At 42.1% G+C, this 12,638-nt stretch overlaps 1 long non-coding RNA gene across 1 annotated transcript in view; it reads left to right on the top strand.

Moving 5' to 3' along the window:
- Positions 1 to 2,309: 2,309 nt before the first annotated feature.
- Positions 2,310 to 12,638, top strand: part of LOC139668297 (uncharacterized) — a 31,781-nt gene continuing 21,452 nt past the window's right edge. The window contains exon 1 of the long non-coding RNA XR_011697021.1: positions 2,310 to 2,434. This is a non-coding gene — a long non-coding RNA (uncharacterized lncRNA). The remainder of the gene's footprint in view (positions 2,435 to 12,638) is intronic.

Below are 12,638 nucleotides of genomic sequence, written 5' to 3'. Positions count from 1 at the left end.
TTACTGCTATTGATTGTACGTCTCTCCTTTAGTTTGTTTAATAATGAAATCCCATCTATTTGCTAGAACTGATATTACACTGACAGAAGAATGGTTAATTTGGTAATCCTTTTAATGCCTTTTACATACAAGAACACACTGAGAGCAGCCCTGCAGAGAGAGACTTAGGGGTTCTCATGTATGAATAGCTGGACATGAGCCAACAGTGTGCACCTGCAATCCAGAAATCCAATCACATCCTGGTTGCCATCAGAAGGGGAATGGCCAGGAGACTGAGGGATGTGATTCTTCCCCTCTCTTTGTGAGACCTCACTGGCAGTAGTGCATCCAGGTCTGGGATCCTCAGCACAAGGAAGACAAGGACCTGCTAGAGCAGGTTCTGAGAAGGGCCACAGAGAGGATCAAAGGGCTGGAGCATCTCTGTTATGAAGACAGGCTGAGAGAGTTGGGATTGTTCAGCCTGGAGAAGAGAAGGCTCCAGGAAGACCTTATAGCAGCCTTCCAGTACTTAAAGGAGGTTTATAAAAAAGAGAGAGAGCAACTTTTTACACTGGTAGATAGTGATAGGACAAGGGGGAAAAGTTTTAAACTGAAAGAGAAGAAATTTTGATTAAATGTTAGAAAGAAATTTTTTACAGTGAGGGTGGTGAGGCACTGGAACAGGTTGCCCAGAGAAGTTGTGGATGCCACATCCCTGGAAGTATTCAAAGCCAGGCTGGATGGGACCCTGAGCAAGCTGGTCTAGTGGAAGGTGTCCCTGCCCATGGCAAGGAGATTGGAACTAGGCAATGTCTGAGGTCCCTTCCAACCCAGACCATTATATGATTATATGATACATTCTTGTATGTAGATACATTTTTTTTCTTCCTGCTTCTCTTACTTTTAAATGCAAAAAATACGTGTCAAAATATAGTTGCTGTTGGCATAAAATGGCTAATTTCCTTTTGCCTTCTTTTCAGTTTGGGAGGGGATTAGACTACTGAAGTGTTTTTTATAAAATGCAAATCAAAAACATGAATGCAGCAACCAGAACAGACAGAATAATGTCCATTTGTGTACCACGTCCACCTATTTCCAGGGAGCATCCTTTAGTGATGAGAGAATTAATTCCTCTTCATTCTCTTCATCCTGTGGGTACGATTAGTTGCTGCTGTGCTTTTACACTGATGCTTCTCCACCTTGACATGCTCTCTTTCTTCATTAATTTCAGGTGACTGCTGCTCTTGTCTCTGTGTTCAGCATCTTTTGTAGCTATTTACAGAATAGGAAGTTTGGTTTGCTTTCTTGAGACTTACTTTTGCTAGTCCTGGCAAGACTGCATTTGTTTATCTGAGAAAATGGTTGGGATGTTACTGCTTCTCTCATTAAACCATATAAATGTCTCAGACACCTGACAAGCCAGAAGCTAGAGATGGGTAGAAAATAGTATGCCCTTGCTGCAAAATTATTTCAGATTTCCTAAACTGTCCTGTCATATTCTGGGGCAAATATAAAATTTTCCCAGATATTTTATGTTCACAGACAGATGGAGAGAGCTGAAGGTGGTTCTGTGTACATCACATGTATTCATACTCTCCCGTGCTCATCCAGCATGGGAGTTTGGTCAGTCTTCTGCAAGGTCCATGAAGAGAAGGGAAAGGGCACAGCTACAGATTAAGAAACCTAAGTTTAGGAATCGGACTGTAGGTTGTAGGAGCATATCAGATACTTGAACTTCTTCAGCTGATGGATATCCATGGAGCCAGTTCAAATCACTCTGAAGGAGGCACCCTGTGCTAAGTCAGCCAAACTGTGCTGATCCACTGCTTAATATAGTCACCTACACATGGGGCTTTAAATGCTGTTTGTTTACTTGCCTGGCCACCTGGTTTTACAAGGACACACACCTCTCATATCTCCTGTGTCATGTCTACTAGCCCTGTATAATCCTTGTGTTAAATAAACAGCCCCAAGTGGCACTGGACAAGGACTTTCACCTGAATCCACTACCTCCTAAGTCAAGTAAAGAACAGGTTTCTCACTCTGATTGGTACATATGTCATTTATACAAGGTGAAATAGCCAGAGGATATTTTGATAGGTAGTTTTTGACAAAACAGTTACTAATACAGAAAAAAAAAACCCAACCAAACCCATGTAAAATTCATTACCTGGGGGTAATGTTGATTTCCTAATCAACACACTTGGAGTACAGTTAATGCTCAGGGCATTGCTGAGAGTGGTTTCCTTTCAGCCACCGAGGCTGATCAGCTGGACCCACATTTATCCACTCACCTGAACTACAGCTCTCCCTTTGGGGAATTGCTGAACTATGTCCCTTCCTACCTCTGGCCACGGCAGCTGGCCCAGCAGCAGGGAGCTCTCCTGCAGAGATGTCCCTCCAGGCAGGCAGCACTTAACCTCTCCAAGAAAAGGGCACTTACAGCCAGTGGAGGGTGAGTGAGGCGAGTCTGCTGTGGCACACAGGTACGCTGTTGAGGAGCTAAGGAAGGCTCCTGTTGAAAGATGGTGCTGCACTGCTCACCCCTGTGTCACAGCTTCATGGCTGACACCTTTGCAGAGGTCCTTTGAAGCCTCTCTCTGCTTTCGCTCTCCACTTTGCTACTTAAGATGGAATATTGGAAATTAATCTTGTACTTTCAAAATCCCACTTTCTGTACTATCCTTAGAACTGGTGGGGAGGGGCATTATTTTTTGGCTTAATTACACTATGAAATGCACAAGACCACTTCTCCTGACAATGCTACTTACTAAGCCTGATTTTTTTTTTGATGGGCAAGGAGGGAATGCAAACCCTTTGCTTGGATTGACAGGGTGTTCTAGTGACCTCAGATTTTCTCTGTGGTGATATCCTGATGTAGCTGTTGTGATTTTTTTATCAATTAAGCACTGAATTCTGTGATTCCTCAAGTTCAACGCAATTCTTCATCCCTTACTGAAACTATGCTGCTTTTGAGGTTCCCAAGTCCAAAATGGGCCCGGTGTTGCAGGTTAGGATACATATTCATTTTCCTTTTTTTCTTCCCCATTCCCCCCCACCCCCTCACTCCCTTTCTTCCTGTCTCAGATTATAAGCTTTGGATAAACATGTCTAGGAAGTTATCAGCCCAAACATGCTACTATTATATATCCACCTACCCCAGTGCAAGTCCTTTCAGTGTTACTACTTGGCTTCAGTTCTCTCTTAATCATCAGGACAGTTTCAGTTCTGTGTTCCTAATGGTTGAATAAATTCATCATATTCCTACATCTATCCCCTCACAAATCTGGAGTTTCCACTTGCAGATATTCTTCTGAGATGTCTCAGCTTAGAAAACTACTTAATTTCTGATTCTCTTAAAAGGGAATGATTATAGAATGGCCCATCTTTTCTCAGGGCCTTCATTCATATTCTTCTTTAATATTGGTGTTCGTAAGATTATATGTGCTCCAGGTCACCCAGTGTTCAGAGAAACTGATAGCCTTTGAAAACCAGAAATTTAGGAGCTGTTGGTCTGTGTTTTTAACAGAAGTATGAATGTCTTTTTGTGCACATACAGTCCTAGTTAAACAGACTCCAAGGGGGTATTCTCTTTCAGGTTGTGGGAGGCTGACAGCAAGGTACTATGGTTTTGGCAACTGTTTTCTGCATAGCATTTTTTCCCCTCTCATTTAAGAAGTATACTATCTATAGATAGCCTAAGGGCACAGCCTCTGTACTGAAATGAGTTGAATTTTTCCAACTGCTTTGTTCTTCCCTGACCCTATTCCATATATGCTTTATCTTAAGGGTAGCAACCATCTGGAATGGGCTCCATGGGTGGAGCCAGTCCATAAGGACAAGGACAAACCAGCCCTGCTCCAGATCCACTGGGAAAAGGGAGAGCTGTATACTTGACTTACATACAAATACCTGGAAGCTGCAGGTATTTAGCAGCTGCAGGATCCAAATGAGACAATTCTTGTTACAGGACAAATACTCCCTTCTACAGAGAGATATGTTTCTTGTTCTATCCCACCTTCCAGACCTCTTCCTTCCTGCATCTCCATCTGTTTCTCAAAAACCTTAACATGATTTTCAATGTTTTCCTCACCCACTTCTCTTTCTGTAATGCCCCAATGGATCTCCACTGTTACTTCTTTTCTCACCATGTGTAACTGCTGGCTGATCCTATATACAGAGAATGTCTCTATTCAGATGATAGAGATGGTGTTACTTCTGCACCTCTCTCCTCTCTTTAGTCCATGCCCATCTTGCTGGCAGCTCTTGAATAATTATGAGCTCTCAGAATGACTAACAGGTGTTAGCCAGGCTCCTTTCTTTGTAGGGGAAGATGATGCTGGTCACCCCATGCTGCTGGCAGTTAGAGCTTTAGAACTAGGGATATGCTTTAGTCTCTCCCGTCATCTTCAGATTCTTCCTGTAACTTTCATAAATATAGATGTAGCTATGCCAAACATAATATGAATCAAATATATTTACTTGTGACTCAACTCTTCTAGGAGATGCAGTTTCACTATCCACAGATGGGAGAAAAGTCACAAGCAGGTGCCAAATGTGACTGCCCTTCCTTTCTGTGGCTGTTACATACAACAAGATACCTCGGTGGTTTTTAACCACTTACAAAAACTGTACATTCTGTGCAAGGAACTGGAAATGGCACGAACTAGACAAGGCTGAGAGATGCTCGCTGCTCTTCAGGAGCAGGAAGGCAGTGAGAGTCTGGGCAGAGGACACCCGGGGACTGACACTGCTGTGAGCTGTGAGTATGTGAGTCCCTCAGCCTGAGGATTTCCTCCACAGTCAGGTGGGTGAGGATGGCTACTCCAACAGCACTGAGTCTAAACAGATACTACAAGGTCAGGCTGAACATGTATTGGACAGCCCAACTGACTGGTAATATAGTATTGACCACGTTTTGGAAAGGTGAAAATCCAAAAGTCAGGCTCTATCCAAGCAATGTCACTCACGTCCTCTGATTTGTAACAATTAAGGGAGTAATGGCCTTTTTGTTCTGGCTTTGTGCATCATGGAGTGAGGTCACGATCCGTGACTACAACTCCTACGCAATAGAGTAATACAAATAATTAATAATAACAATGAGTTGGGTTTCATTATGTGTCCTGCACTGAATAAAATCCCATCTGAGCAGTTAATGTCTGTGACAATATTTAGTCTTGATGCAACTTGAAAATGTAGTGGAAATGACAGTGTAATAAACAAAGAATGTCATCAACTTCTAATTGAAATTAATGACAACTGAACTTCTGCATTGTGCATAACAGAAAAGACTTCCTCCCCAGCCTTAAAAGCAATTGACTCCAGGGCTGGCATGGATCAGTCTGAATTATCTTCTTTTTCTACCTCAAACACTGTTTTTATTACAGAAAACTAGTCTTATTTAGAGCAACCAGCAAATATCATATGGATTAACAAGTTAGGCTTCTCTCTCAATTCCTGCAGAAGTGTTTTCCCTTTATAGGTGACAGATCTGTAAGAAATCATATCCACATTTATTTTGGGAGACTAGGAGCTGAAAATACATTCCTTATCTATGAGACTATTTTCTACAATACTACTTCAGAAATGCATACATCGGCTAAATCTTAGCAAAAAAGACTGTTATTTCAAGGTCATTTAAAACCTGTGTGGCAGAGGCATGAAGGTTAGAAATGTCACCAGGCAAAAACACAGTACACTGAGGCATATCAGTGTGTTTGTCAAAAGGGCTGTGGAAGCCCTTTCTCATCCCCTGGCAGAAGAAATGAGTAACAGAGAAGGCTGGAACTGGCTGTTGCATTTTATTGCCATGCCATAACACAGGCAAATATGCTCACATTTGGCATCAGTACAACTTCACAGACCCCTAATGGTTGCAGTGGAGCACAGCTCAAGCCACTCATCTCCAGGTAACTGAAATGTTCCTTGTCTTCACTGTTACATGTAATATTTACTTTTCTAATAACTTTTTTGCTATAAAACCTGCTAAAATAAGAGTCTTTTTTTTTACTAGGTTGCGCAGCTTTGCAGAGTTTTAAGAATGTCTTACTTGCTCTAAGCTTTAGCACAGCCACTGAAGTCATTCCACATTACTGTAGTGCAGCTGTTTGCATTACATCTGGTGGATCACTTGTGAAGAGAAGAGTTGTTGTGATGTGCTGTGCTTGCCGACAGCAGGCACAAATCAGGAGAACTGTACATGAAGGCATATCATTAAATCTTAACAAACAGGTTTACTGGAGAAGTCATTCTTCCTGTGAGATCACTAAAGCTGCCATTGTCCATAAACTAGTTAGAAGACCTGAATAAAGGGCTACTTAAAATCTTTAGCTGATAAAATTTAATGCTGTATTTTTTGTTGTTGTTGTTGATAATTCTCCTACTTACCACTGGTTTCTTTTTCTCAGTGCCTAAAAAAATTTGTGCTCTTGGGCACGTACTTTCAGGACTGTTGGAGAAATGGGATATTTAAATACTAGCGCCATCTAATACCTACAGAGAGACCTAAAGGTCTGTAAGTTTTCTGATGCTGCAACATAAATGAATGGTTAATTTGTGACAAAAGCATGCCATACAAGCCTCTGAGAAGCTGAGATCAAGTGACAGTCTTTACCTCAGATACTGCTGTTTTATTTCTTTTCATAGCAGTTATATACACTGTTTCTAAAAAGAATTCTTTTTCATATACCATCAACCTGCACCCTGGGTCTAACTCAAAGACTGTGAAGTCAATGGAGATTATTCTAAGCAAAGATAAAAAGGATTCTCTATAAATAGGATAGAACTTGTGATATTTTGTTCTATTTTCCTTCAGCAAATGCAAAGACATAAAAATTACAACTTCTGTTTTCTGAAAATGTGATTAGTCTGCACCTTCTAGAGACTTAAAAAGCAGTTCCCAGAGTTTGCATCCCCTTCTCCAGAATGGTTACCCTCTTGGAACTAGAAACAACTTGACAAAATCCCATCTTCCATAATGAAATTTGCTAGTTTTTGATGGAAAAAGGATGCTTTCTGCAGCAGTATTATGCCATCACAAGGCGTGAATGAATTTACATTTCAGTCATGGGTGGGCTCATCCCATCAATTTGTGAGAGTACTTTTAATTTACATGAACTCACACTCATTGGGCCGATCCCAGATTTGCCATTATGGCAACACCTGCTTTTACCATGAGAGCTCTTGAGTGCTCAGCCTCCATAAAAATAAACAAATTCTCCTGAAACTGTGCTAAATTCATTACCAATGATTCTTCTTTCGGTATATGAAATTCTAAATTAAAAAACAGGTTTATTTTAAGCTTTTAACAGACTGTTGTATTTAATCATGTATTTCAGGCAAGAGGCTTGGTTGCTAAGAAAATCTTTGGCATGTCTCCATGGGATTTGTGTGTTATTGACAGTAAAAGTACCAAATGATAGAAGTGCATCTGCTACTTTGAATAGTGAAACAACAACAACAAAAAAAGAATAGAACAATTTTCTGCCCAAATTTTCAGATAATGCCAAAAATAACATACTTCTCATCATTTTACACTGTAGAAATTTGACTTTAAAGGCTTGATTAAGATTAAAAAAAAATCCCCATTTCTATATGGATAGAACACATGGATATCTGGTTGTCAGTGGTTGCCCTTACATTGCTGCACAGAGGTTCCAAGGACAAGCTCAAAGGTAAAATATGTTGGTTATCTGCAGAAACACCCAGTGTGTTTGCTACTTCCAGAAGAAACCTCATTTGTGTTTACATTTAATGTTCTCCAACATGCAGTTGTCTGCCATGTGATCAGGCAGACATTTCTACATCGTTTTTCCAGCTACCTCAACTGCCATGGCCCGGAAGGGGGAGAGAAAAGATGACCTGAGATGGAAAGAGAAGACAGAGTGGAACCTCCTTTAAAAGCCCTGATACTGCTTGCCTCAGGAAAGGACATAGTGGTGGGCATGCAGGGCTTTAGCTGGATAAAATCTGCCTAGAGAAACAGATGCCTAGTACTGGGTCATAGCCTGGAGCTCCGAATGCTGCCAGAGAAGTTTTGGCAGGTGTGAGGTGGAGCAGCCAGTGGCAGAGAAAGCCAGCAGCCCAGCATGGACACACTGCTCTGCTCAGGGCAAGTTTTACAGGCTGGCCAACCATGAAAAACATACTTAGTGCACCTTGAAACTTCCATTTTTTTGTATTTAAATGTAGACTGGAGTCTTCTGGCAGTCAAGAATCAAGCAATGAGGTTAAATCTTACTGATATTCTCAGAAACCATAATTGCTATGCTCCAGAATCAGTGTATGACTCCCTAATTTAGGATTTTGGAAAAGGAATCAGTCACACGGGTCTACAAGCCACATAAAACAGGTTGTATTGTGGGAGGAGATATTGTTTAGCAGGATAACAGAGTTCAACAAAGTAGTGTGGTGGCCAAGGAGCCCATTCAGAAAACACAGTTTCTGGGCACACTGAGAACACTGATCTACAGTGAAAGGTTCAAAAAATCCTGTGGAAAGCTAATTACTCTGTGGGATGATAATTCAATTTTGAAATCTTGAATTCCTATTGCTTTTAGGTATCATTTTTTATGCCTGGACAAAGACAATCAACCTTACAGCTGAATCTTCAGCATTATATGGCACGTGTGTTGCTTGGTAATTGCCTCCTACTCTGTTTTTTTACCTCATGAGAGAAACCTTGATTTTTGGTTCTCTCTCTTTTAAATAATTGTGTGTTATTTCAGTTTTAACACAGGAGGATTTTATAGGTCAAGGAATAGGTTCCTGCCTCTGATTACCTTTGAGCTACTTAAGCTGCAAAACATTACTGGATAATAAGGGAATCCTATGGAGGTGAAAAAATTTAGGATGTAAAAGTCTCTGCTATAATTCAATAATAACACAATAATGAATTCAATATTCATTTTTTTGTGAAAGACAAGCAGTCAGGTTTGTTTTCTGTTTTCTTTCTGCCTTTATGATTTCATCCGTTCTGTGACTTTGAGCAAGTTCTCCTAACTTCTTGGTTCCTCAGTCTTCCCTTTCTGTAAAACAACAAATCAAACTGCTTTGCTGGAATGCTGGAGGAATGGATATAGTGCTTTATAAATATGTAATGAGATCTATTTTTTGCTAGGAGGCAGAATGGACTAACACATAAATATATAAATTTAATGTTTGCCAGTGGTTTGAGATTTTTTCAAGACATGACAATAAGAGAATAAACTTAAAAGCTACTATGACATATCTCATTGAGTGTCAGAGGTTTTCATCAAATATTTGATGCAAGCTTCTCTGTGAGTTTGTTTTTAAAATAGCACAGAGGCAAGGCACGTTTGCTTAGCCTGCATATTCCTAGAAATAAATGAGATATACGTTTTTCAACCATCTTCATCTACTCATGGGAAGAATATCTACCTGCAATACTTCATGTATAAAATGTTTCGTGCCTGAGCAACATATGCACAGAGCATATGTCTTAATTTTAGTTTAGTGCAATATTTCAAATTTAAACAAATTAGCCCAAGGCATAAAGTACTATCAACCTTTTTTTTCCTGTTTTTTTAATACAAGCCACATTGTAGAGAAGCATTACTAATGAAAACAGCAATCGTAAACCTGAGCATATTTTACTTTCTCCTCATTAAGGACACAATATACCTGTCTTTTTAAATTTAGATTTTCATATTATAAAAGAAAAATTATTGATAATGCCCTTACTTCCTATTTCTTCACAGATTTTTGTAATCATTGTTTTAAGGGCTTTTTGAGTTGATTGGACCATTCAAGCCTTGTTATTCAGGGCTATCCACCTTAAACTTCTTCAGTTTCCGTGCTCTGTAACCAGGGAACATGGACACCATGATCTCTGAAATACTTTTAAGATAGCTGCTAATGATAACTATGAAAAGCAAATCAGAAGGCTTAAGTTTACTGGTCAGGAGTCCACCATTTTAATCCTGTGAAATGGTATCTGTTATGTGTAGTGAACATGTACTCCAGTAAACCCTCTTTCTCCCATGGAAGGCTTAGCTCAATGTGGGACACTGTTTCTCCAGTTACAAATATTCTATGGCAACACCATAGGTTACTGCATCTCTAGCTAAATAAAATTTTATGATGAAGCTCCTTTTAACTTCATTCAGAAGTCAGAAGTATCCTCCTGAAAATCCTCTCACTGAAGGGAAATTCAATAGTTAATGTTATTGCATGTTATTGAATACTCAGCTATTGCAAACAATTTTATAAGTCATTTGAAGAGAAATAATGTATAGACATTTTCTGTAGAGCAAATTAGACATTGCTAAGAAAAGGTTAAAGACCAGGTTTAATGCCCATGTAAAGTAATAGTTTCAAGCCTCCTATCAAAATTTATTTGGATGTTCCCCCTTCTGTCCACAAGAACTCTTTCATCAGGCAGGGCTTTCCACAGACAAGTCATACCTTAAGTCTGCCTATCTGACCTGCTCCTATGAACCCTCCTCGGTTTGTCTTAAGTGCAGTTATCTGGAGTGGCTTCAGTAGGATTAATTTAGATCTTTGCCACCTTGACTTGTCAAGAATGGCTTATGAGCAGCTCAGCTGAGTGGCTGAGGAGGATGGAGGTGCAAAGAGGCAGGGCAAAGGAGAGAAAGAGAGGTGTGTCTGTATTGAGGGGGCATGCAAAGGGGAGTGGCATAGGAGAAGTGAACTGAAAACTCTCCAGTTGTCTCAGCTGGAACTGGAGGAAGATGTTCTCATGGCAAAGCAGCTCAGAATGGATCCAAAGGCTGAACTTGGTGGAGCTGGCTTTCAGGCACCAAAGTTGTCACATTCAGTGCAGCACCAGGTAGCACTAACATAGAATCATAGAATCATAGAATCGATTGGGTTGGAAAAGACCTCCAAGATCATCGAGTGCAACCCTTGGTCCAACTCTAGTCCATTTACTGGATCATGGCACTGAGTCCAATCTGCGTTTAAAAATCTCAAGGGATGGTGAATCCACCACCTCTCTGGGCAGCCCATTCCAATGCCTGATTACTCTCTCTGCAAAGAATTTTTTTCTGATATCCAACTTAAATATCCCATGGCAGAGCTTAAGCCCGTGCTCCCTTGTCCTATTGCTGAGGGCCTGGGAGAAGAGACCAGCCCCCACCTGGATAGAACTTCCCTTCAGGTAGTTCTAGACAGTGATGAGGTCACCTCTGAGCCTCCTCTTCTCCAGGCTAAACAACCCCAGCTCCCTCAGCCTCTCCCCATAGGACTTCACCAGCCTTCACCAGTCCCTTCACCAGCCTTGTTGCTCTTCTCTGGACTCGCTCCAGCACCTCAATATCCTTTCTGAACTGAGGGACCCAGAACTGAACACAGTACTCAAGGTGTGGCCTCACCAACACAGAGTACAGGGGAAGGATCACTTCCCTGGTCCTGCTGGCCACGCTATTTTTGATACAGGACAGGATCCCATTGGCCTTCTTGGCCACCTGGGCACACTGTTGGCCCATGTTGAGCTTCCTGTCAATTAGTACTCCAAGGTCCCTTTCTGCCTGGCTGCCCTCCAGCCACTCTGTGCCCAGCCTGTAGCGCTGTAGGGGGTTGTTGTGGCCAAAGTGCAGGACCCGGCACTTGGCCTTATTGAACTTCATCCCATTGGAATCAGCCCATCTCTCAAGTCTATCCAGATCCCTCTGCAGAGCCCTCCTGCCTTCCAGCAGGTCGACACTCCCTCCCAGCTTGGTGTCATCAGCAAATTTGCTGATGATGGACTCAATCCCCTCATCTAAATCATCAATAAAGATGTTAAACAGGACTGGACCCAACACAGACCCCTGGGGAACACCACTGGTGACCGGCCGCCAGCTGGATGCAGCTCCGTTCAGCAGCACTCTCTGGGCCCGACCCTCCAGCCAGCTCTTAATCCAGGAGAGGGTACACTTGTCCAGGCCATGGGCTACCAGCATTTTCAGGAGTATATTATGGGAGACAGTGTCAAAGGCCTTGCTGAAGTCCAGATAGACCACATCCACAGCCTTCTCCTCATCCACCAGGTGGGTCACCTGATCGTAGAAAGAGATCAGGTTGGTCAGACAGGACCTGCCCCTCCTAAACCCATGCTGGCTGGGTCTAATCCCTTGTCCACCCTGAAGGTGCTGTGTGATTGAACTCAGGATGAACTGCTCCATAACCCTGCCAGGCACGGAGGTCAGGCTGACAGGCCTGTAGTTGCCAGGGTCCTGCTTGCAGCCCTTTTTGTGGATTGGGGTGACATTCGCCAACCTCCAATCATCTGGGACCTTCCCAGAGAGCCGGGACTGTTGGAAGATGATGGAGAGCAGTTTGGCAAGCTCTTCTGCCAGCTCCCTCATCCCCCTGGGATGGATCCCGTCTGGTCCCATAGACTTGTTAGGATCCAGCTGGCTCAGTAAGTCAGTAATTATACACATGCAGATGACGACTAGAGCATGTGAAGTTGTAATCCCGCCCTGGGTCTGGTTCCCATGCCAAACACAGAGATGCACACACCCACAGCTAACCGTCCACAGGCGGATGCCTACACCCCTTCCATTCAAAGATACTCTCTCTCTTCCTCTTTCTCACCCAAAGAGGAGAAGGCTGGGGGAGTCACCTTTTGCAATTGTCTTACAGTGAAAAACCTAAACGAAGCTCTGCTTCCAGATCTCTGTCCAGTTTGAGAG

Source organism: Pithys albifrons, chromosome 2, assembly GCF_047495875.1.
Source record: "Pithys albifrons albifrons isolate INPA30051 chromosome 2, PitAlb_v1, whole genome shotgun sequence".
Classification (NCBI taxonomy): domain Eukaryota; kingdom Metazoa; phylum Chordata; class Aves; order Passeriformes; family Thamnophilidae; genus Pithys; species Pithys albifrons.
The sequence above is the reverse complement of the archived record's forward strand: the minus strand, read 5'-3'. Positions and strand labels throughout refer to the sequence as shown.